Source organism: Lolium rigidum, chromosome 4 (genome assembly GCF_022539505.1).
Source record: "Lolium rigidum isolate FL_2022 chromosome 4, APGP_CSIRO_Lrig_0.1, whole genome shotgun sequence".
Lineage (NCBI taxonomy): Eukaryota > Viridiplantae > Streptophyta > Magnoliopsida > Poales > Poaceae > Lolium > Lolium rigidum.
Window position 1 is genome coordinate 220,849,507 of NC_061511.1, and position 9,572 is coordinate 220,859,078.

Sequence of the window (9,572 nt, forward strand, 5' to 3'; positions counted from 1 at the left end):
AACTCATGGGATTCTTCCCCGTAACACATGGAGGTGAAGAACAGAAACACATAAACGTAGAGACTACCGTCTCTATAGTAACACCGCCTTAATTATCTCCATCTCTGCTTTGTGATATGTTGGCAAACATGATGTGGAGTGCAATCTATCATTTTCCCATGATCTAGGTATCTCCGTGTCTACATTTGAGTACTGACTTGTTTATGTCGATAGTGAACTATTTTCTTTATGGTTGCATATGTACAAGTCTATTATATTCTGTGAGATGATATTATGCATTAGTGCACACAAATGTTGGCATAATGCATAAGATTGTGACCTTTGCGTCTGTTTAGCGTTTAGGGATGGCCGGAAATGATAGAAACTGTGTCTTGCCTTTTAGATGAATGACCATTACTAACATGTAATCGACAAGGGGATAAACTAATGGGGATATTAAAACTTAAAACGGTGGTTGGACTTTATGCCTTAATAACTACCTTGGATACTTCGAATAGACCTTGGGACCGGGGGTGAATTTTCTCGTGTTTGCGGCTGCACTTATTTATGACTCCTCTCTAGAAGAAACAATATACTATCTTTATTAAAATTATATGTACTGTTTAGGTGTGTTGATGCTTGAAAATTTTCCTCAATTAACCCATTGACCGCTAGTGTCTATGCATGAGGTTTTAATCATCGAGGTCTTTATGCATCACGGTATTTAGTACTTATGCATCTAGATGTTAAAAAAACATGTGTTTCACTAATTGTAACAACCAAAACAAATGGTACAACTATATTCCTGAACATTTTCTCCCTTGAGCTACCTTCATCCACTCAACCTTGTATAAGCTAAACCTTGCATAAGATCCCTTGCACGTCTATTTGTAGCATCTAGCTAGTTGTTTTAGTTCACCGTTTTCTAGTAGTAGTAGTTTCAAGTAAAATGAACCTTGCATCATTAGTTTATTGCAATACACAAAGGGCCATATAAGTGGGTTATATGTATTTAGATAATGTGTAGATTACTTTCATCTGCTCATGGGTTCGGCACTCAAATACATATCGAATTGTGCTACAGTGATTCCCCACACTTTGGGATTACCACCTAGATTAAGGCAAAACATAGTACTGTCTTAAGAATTTTGACATGAAGTAGATTAAACTATGTCATCTTGTAAAACAAGGACCATAAGATTTTCACTAGATGACTAGTAGCACAAATAATATTTTTTATCTCTACTTAGGTAAACAATGGAAAGGTAAAAACCTCACAAGCACGCAATGTTTTTTTGTCAAAACCACATGCATAGCATCAGATTACTCCAATAAAAAACCCCACTAGCGTGTTCTTACATACAAGTCTGATCAGAACAAATCATACAAGACCGGGTAAACATGTGAATGTACTTCTACATCAACCACAAAATAGTTCAAAGAGACTTATTACTCATGTCTTAAAAAAAGATCCACGAACAAAGTATTACAAAAGTGATCACAATCATGATTGGTAGCTCATATGGTCTAATTACTAGAGCACATATGGAGAGATTGATAGAAGATACTTCTTCAAACCCATAGTACATTGGTGCACTAGTCCCTCATGGCCGCGTGATTGGTGATGTTAATGGAGGCAGAGGAGTAACCGGGGGTGACTCGGTAGTGTATCCCCTCTAATATTCGCAGAACTTAGAAGTTTCATGTATTTGTCTGTTTGTATCCTCCTCTTCGTGATTTCTCATCCAGGGTCATATTTATAGGTTGTTTTATTTTAGGTCGAAACTCATCGGATGACATTGAAACAAATTAAAAGACGACGCTCGACGCCTGACATGGGCTCCATGGAACAATTTGGAAGGTGGGCCACACCATGGGCCCTATATCCTAGTAATACATGTAAAATGCATACATGAACTTTGCACTTTATTGCTACATATTACCACATATTTGAATCTTATATAATGGTATTCCCATGTTTCATGATGTTTTAGGGGATTTTCTAAACAATCCCCTCTCCTCCGGTTCTAATTCAGTTCGGCAGAAAACGCCTCTTTTTAGTGTTTGACTCTTCAGGAGCTACGGGAGTCCAAAAAGGGCAAGGTCCGGGGCCACGCTTTGGAAATTACGAGACAAAAAAATGAGCTGAAGTGGGCCACCGGGAGATCAATAGGGAGGGAAATCGGTATGGTGGCACGCCCAACTGGGCACGCCACATGTGCTCTTTCCAACCCTGAGCGTCCATTTCTCCTCATCTTTTCGTGAATCGACTTCTTTTGACCTAAAAACCACTATATATACAAACCATAAGGGTTTCTTCGAGGCTACGGCGGTGAAGATCAGAAACACAGAAACAAAGAGTCAACAGGCCTCCGCCGGTGGAGATTGGAGGGGGGAAACGATGTCGGGATCACCTCTGGTGTGGGAGTCATTAGCACCTTCATCATCTTCATCACCATCTAAAACAACACCATCTTCATCCACCCCTTTGTAATCTCTTGGCAAACTTGATGTGTGAGGCAATCTATCGTTTTCCCATGATGTATTGTACCTCTATGTCTTTGTTTGAGTAGTGACTTGTTCATGGCAACTGTGAGATACTTTGTGATGGTTGAAATATAATTATTTGTTTTATATTCTATGATGATCTTTTGTACCGATATATGAGTGCACGCATATGTTGGGAAATGCTTGAGGTTATCACCATTGCATGATGATGGAGGAGGGACATGTGGAGCTTGACAGAAACCTTGTCCCAATTCTTATAGGCATGCAGTATTAATTCATTGTTAATCAATGGGAGGGGGTTACAATGGGGGCCTTTAAACTTTGAGAGGTGGTTGGGCATTATGTTTTAATAATTCCCTTGTTTTTTTAATTGGCCTTGGGATCAATCACTAGTGGTGTAATTGCTCATGTTTATGGCTACACCTATCTATGGCTCCTCTCTAGAAGAAACTACAAAAAGACTATCTTTGTGCTTCACTAATTATGACAACCACACAATGAAGTAGCAATTTGCATGAACACTTGCTCCCTTGAGTTACTCCACTTCACTTCATGTCATCTCATTTTACTTTACTTTACTGCACTTTACTTGTCTTGCATTTTACTTATTGCATTTTATTTTCAGCAATTCTAGTTCCTAGTAGAAATTGATGTCTACGCACGCTTCTATTCCTGTAGACAGTGTTGGTCCTCCAAGAGCAGAGGTTTGTAGAACAGCAGCAAGTTTTCCTTAAGTGGATCACCCAAGGTTTATCGAACTCAGGGAGGTAGAGGTCAAAGATATCCCTCTCAAGCAACCCTGCAATTAAGATACAAGAAGTCTCTTGTGTCCCCAACACACTTAATACACTTGTTAGATGTATAGGTGCACTAGTTCGGCGAAGAGATAGTGAAATACAAGTAATATGGATGATTATAAGTAGTAATTGCAATCTGAAATAAAAATGGCAGCAAGCGAACATGTAGCAGAACTTGTTGGAAACGGTGTTTCAATGCTTAGAAACAAGGCCTAGGGATCATACTTTCACTAGTGGACACTCTCAACAATGATCACATAATTGAACAATTAAATAACTTCTCTTCACTTGTGCTACTCTGAATTACTCTCCTATTGGAATCACTAATCATCACGTAGCGGCTACAAAAGCTCCACTCAAAGTTCATCAAGTACTTGACAAACACCACTCATAGGGATATCCTCATCAAATCATAATCCAAGATAATACCATTGCAATTTAGACCGAGTACTAACATAGCATACACACTATCAACAATAGCTATGAAAGGGGGAATAGATCACATCAATACTATCATATTAAAAGTTAACTTCATAATCCACAAGAGATTACAATCATAGCCTACACCAAGTACTACATGATGCACACGCTGTCCACTTTACATCATGGACAAGGAATAGACTACTTTAATAACATCACTAGAGTAGCACATAGATTAATAGTGATACAAAGCTCATGATCACATAAAGATCACACCATGGGAGAGAGAGATGAACCACATAGCTACCGGTAGAGCCCACAGCCTCGGGGGAGAACTACTCCCTCCTCATCATGGGAGACAGCAACAGCGATGAAGATGGCGGTGGTGTCGATGGAGATGGATCCCGGGGGCACTTCCCCGTCCCGGCGTCGTGCCGGAACAGAGATTCTGTCCCCCGAAACTTGTCTTCGCGATGAAGGCGGCTACGGAACTCTTCGTGGAATATGACTTCTTGTTTTAGGGTTTTCGGAGACGGAGGAATATATAGGCGAAGGGGCGATGTCGGTGGAGTCCCGAGGTTGGCTCCCCACCTGGCGGCGCGCCTGGGGTCCTGGCTGCGCCCCCCTATGGGGAGGAGGCCCTGGGCCTCCCCCGGGCTTGCCCTTCTGGCTCCGTGTGTCCCTCAGAAAAATAGGAGGTTTGACTTTTGTTTCGTCCAATTCCGAGATTATTTCATGTGTAGGATTTCTGAAACAAAAAACAACAGAAAACTGGAACTGGCGCTTCGGCATCTTGTTAATAGGTTAGTCCCGGAAACTGCATCAAAATGATATAAAGTATGAATAAAACATGTAGGTATTGTCATAAAACTAGCATGGAACATAAGAAATTATAGATACGTTGGAGACGTATCAAGCATCCCCGAGCTTAGTTCCTACTCGCCCTCGAGTAGGTAAACGATAAAAAGGATAATTTCTGAAGTGACATGCTACTATCATAATCTTGATCAATACTATTGTAAAGCATATGAGATGAATGAAGTGATTCAAAGCAATGGTCTATAGTTTGCTAACAAATAGATAATGACTAAACAACTGAATCATGCATATAGCAAAAACTTTTCATGAATAGTACTTTCAAGACAAGCATCAAAAAGTCTTGCATAAGAGTTAACTCATAAAGCAATAGATTCTTAATACAAGGTTTTGAAGCAACACAAAGGAAGATTTAAGTTTCAGCAATTGCTTTCAACTTCAACATGCATATCTCATGGATAATTGTCAACACAAAGTAATATAATAAGTGCAATAAGCAAGCATGTAAGAATCAATGCGCACAGTTGACACAAGTGTTTGCTTCTAAGATAGAAAGAAGTAGGTAAACTAACTCAACATAAAGTAAAAGAAAGGCCCTTCGCAGAGGGAAGCAGGGATTACTCATGTGCTAGAGCTTTTTATTTTGAAAACATGGAAATAATTGTGTCACGGTAGTAATAATTATGTGTTATGCATAAAACCTCCTATAAGTTGCAAGCCTCATGCATCGAATACCAATAGTGCTCGCACCTTGTCCTAATTAGCTCGGATTTCCATGGATTATCATTGCATTGCATATGTTTCAACCAAGTGTCACAAAGGGGTACCTTTATGCCGCCTGTACAAAGGTCCAAGGAGATAAATCGCATTTGATTTCTCGATTTTGATAGATCTCAACTTAAGGACATCCATACCGGGACAACATAGAAAACAGATAATGGACTCCTCTTTAATGCTTGAAGCATTCAACAACAGATAATATTCTCATAAGAGATTGAGGATTAATGTCCAAGATGAAACTTCCACCATGATTCATGGCTTTGGTTGGCGGCCCAATGTTCTTCTCTAACAATATGCATACTCAAACCATTTAACTCATGGCAAATCTCCCTTACTTCAGACAAGACGAACATGCATAGCAACTCACATGATATTCAACAAATGTGTAATAGGTTGATGGCGTCCTCGGAAACATTGTTACCGCTCAACAAGCAACTTATAAGAAATAAGATACATAAGCGACATATTCTTTACCACAATAGTTTTTTAGGCTACTTTCCCATGAGCTATGCATTGGAAAGACAAGGAATGAAATTTTTAAAGGTAGCACGCAAGCAATTTACTTTGGAATGGCAGAAAAATACCACATAGTAGGTAGTTTTGGTGGACACAAATGGCATAAGTTTTGGCTCAAGGTTTTGGATGCACGAGAAGCATTCCCTCTCAGTACAAGGCTTTGGCTAGCAAGGTTGTTTGAAGCAAACACAAGTATGAACCGGTACAGCAAAACTTACATAAGAACATATTGCAAGCATTATAAGACTCTACCCTGTCTTCCTTGTTGTTGAAACACTTTTACCAGAAAATATCTAGACTTTAGAGAGACCAATCATGCAAACCAAATTTCAACAAGCTCTACGGTAATTCTCCACTAATAGGTTTAAACCACATGATGCAAGAGCTTAAACATGATCTACTTGAGAGCTCAAAAAACTGACAAGTATCAAATTATTCAAGATAATATACCAATTACCACATGAAGCATTTTCTGTTTCCAACCAAATAGCAATAAATGAAGCGGCTTTCGGCTTTCGCCATGAACATTAAAAGTAGCACTAAGAACACCAGTGGTCAATATGAAAAAGCGGAGTGTGTCTTTCTCCCACACAAGGAATGCTAGGATCTGAATTTATTCAAACACAACAAAAATAAAAACACACAGACGCTCCAAGTAAAGCACATAAGATGTGACGGAATAAAAATATAGTTTCACTAGAAGTGACCTGGTAAGTTGTTGATGAAGAAGGGGATGCCGACGCTTGAGTCTTCTTGAAATATGCAGGGATGAACCACGGGGGCATCCCCAAGCTTAGACTTTTCACTCTTCTTGATCATATTATATGATCCTCCTCTCTTGATCCTTGAAAACTTCCTTCACACCAGACTCAAAAAAAAATTTCATTAGAGGGTTAGTGCATAATAAAAAATTCACATGTTCAACAAGGACACAATCATTCCCAACACTTCTGGACATTACCCAAGGCTACTGAAAGTTAATGGAGCAAAGAAATCCACTCAACACAGTAAAAGAGGCAATGTGAAATAAAAGGCAGAATTTGTCAAAACAGAACAGTCCGTAAAGACGAATTTTTTCGAGGCACTTAACATGCTTAGATGAAGAAGCTCAAATTGAATGAAAGTTGCGTACATATCTGAGGATTACTCATGAATTTTTGCAGAATTTGTAGATTCTCCTACAGAGAGATCAACTCAAATTCGTGACAACTAAAAATCTGTTTCTGCGCAGAAATCCAAATCTAGTATCAACTCTCTATCAAAGACTTTACTTGGCACAAAAACGAAATAAACATGATAAGGAGAGGTTTCTACAGTAGTAACAACTTCCAAAGACACAACAAAACAGTAGCAAAATAAAAACATGGGTTATCTACCAAGAAGTGCTTTCTTTATAGCCATTAAGATGGGCTCAGTAATTTTAATGATGCTCTCGCAAGAAATAAGAGTTGAAGCAAAAGAGAGCATAAAAAAAAAACACTTTTAAGTCTAACCCACTTCCTATGAAAAGGAATCTTGTAAATAAACAAGTCATGTAAGCATAATGCAATAAGCATAGGAAGGCAACACAAGCGCAACTTCAAGATTCTCAACATAAAGAGGGGAAACTTAATATTATTAAGATGCATATAACCATGTTTCCCTCTCTCATAATAACTTTCAGTAGCATCATGAACAAACTCAACAATATAACTATCACATAAAGCATTCTTATTCATATGCATAAAAGTATCATTACTCTCCACATAAGCATAATCAATTTTATTAGTAATAGTGGGAGTAAAACTATCACAACCATCATTGTAATCATCATAAATTGCAGGCATGGTATAATCATAATAAACTTTATCCTCCATAGTAGGTGGCACCAAAATACCACTATCATTATAATCATCATAAGTGGGAGGCAAAGTATCATCAAAGAAAATTTTCTCCTCAAAACTTGGGGGACTAAAAATATCACCACCAGCTTCCCCAAGCTTAAATTCTTTCATAGCATTAGCAATAATAGTTTTCAAAGAGTTCATGGTAATAACATTGCTACAACTATTTTGCAAACAAAGTTCCCTGGGTTTTTTAATTCTCTCTTCAAACACATCATGTCCTAATTCAATATAAAGTTCATAAAGATCTCTATTTTTTGTTGTTTTCCATTAAGCCTAACTAGTGAAAATAAAAACAAAAAACAAAAAGATATAATTGCAGGATCTAAAGGAAATAGCTTCGAGAACTCACACACCGGCAACAGTGCTAGGAAATAGCTTAGTAGTCGGAGGATGTGAATACCTTTTACCTTACCTCCCCGGCAACGGCGCCAGAAAATAGCTTGATGTCTACGCACGCTTCTATTCCTCGTAGACGAGTGTTGGGCCTCCAAGAGTAGAGGTTTGTAGAACAGCAGCAAGTTTCCCTTAAGTGGATCACCCAAGGTTTATCGAACTCGGGGAGGTAGAGGTCAAAGATATCCCTCTCAAGCAACCCCGCAATTAAGATACAAGAAGTCTCTTGTGTCCCCAACACACCTAATACACTTGTCAGATGTATAGGTGCACTAGTTCGGCGAAGAGATAGTGAAATACAAGTAATATGGATGATTATAAGTAGTAATTGCAATCTGAAATAAAAATGGCAGCAAGCGAACATGTAGCAGAACTTATTGGAAACGACGTTTCAATGCTTAGAAACAAGGCCTAGGGATCATACTTTCACTAGTGGACACTCTCAACAATGATCACATAATTGAACAATTAAATAACTTCTCTTCACTTGTGCTACTCTGAATTACTCTCCTATTGGAATCACTAATCATCACGTAGCGGCTACAAAAGCTCCACTCAAAGTTCATCAAGTACTTGACAAACACCACTCATAGGGATATACTCATCAAATCATAATCCAAGATATAACCATTGCAATTTAGACCGAGTACTAACATAGAATACACACGGTCAACAATAGCTATGAAAGGGGGAATAGATCACATCAATACTATCATAGTAATAGTTAACTTCATAATCCACAAGAGATTACAATCATAGCCTACGCCAAGTACTACATGATGCACACGCTGTCCACTTTACATCATGGAGGAGGAATAGACTACTTTAATAACATCACTAGAGTAGCACATAGATTAATAGTGATACAAAGCTCATGATCACAAAAAGATCACACCATGGGAGAGAGAGATGAACCACGTAGCTACCGGTAGAGCCCTCAGCCTCGGGGGAGAACTACTCCCTCCTCATCATGGGAGACAGCAACGGCGATGAAGATGGCGGTGGTGTCGATGGAGATGGATCCCGGGGGAACTTCCCCGTCCCGGCGGCGTGCCGGAACAGAGATTCTGTCCCCCGAAACTAGTATTCGCGATGAAGGCGGCTACGGAACTCTTCATGGAATACGACTTCTTGTTTTAGGGTTTTCGGAGGCGGATGAATATATAGGCGAAGGGGCGATGTCGGTGGAGTCCCGAGGTGGGCTCCCCACCTGGCGGCACGCCTAGGGTCCTGGCCGCGCCCCCTGATACGTCCAAAACGTATCTACTTTCCCGAACACTTTTGCTATTGTTTTGCCTCTAATTTGTGTGTTTTCGATACAACTAACGCGGACTAACGCTGTTTTCAGCAGAATTGCTCTGGTGTCTTGTTTTTGTGCAGAAATTCAACTTTCGGGAAAATCCTCGGAATTTATATCAATGGGCCTATTTTACAAGAATACTCAGGGAGCCAGAAGGGCAAGCCAGGTGGAGGCCAA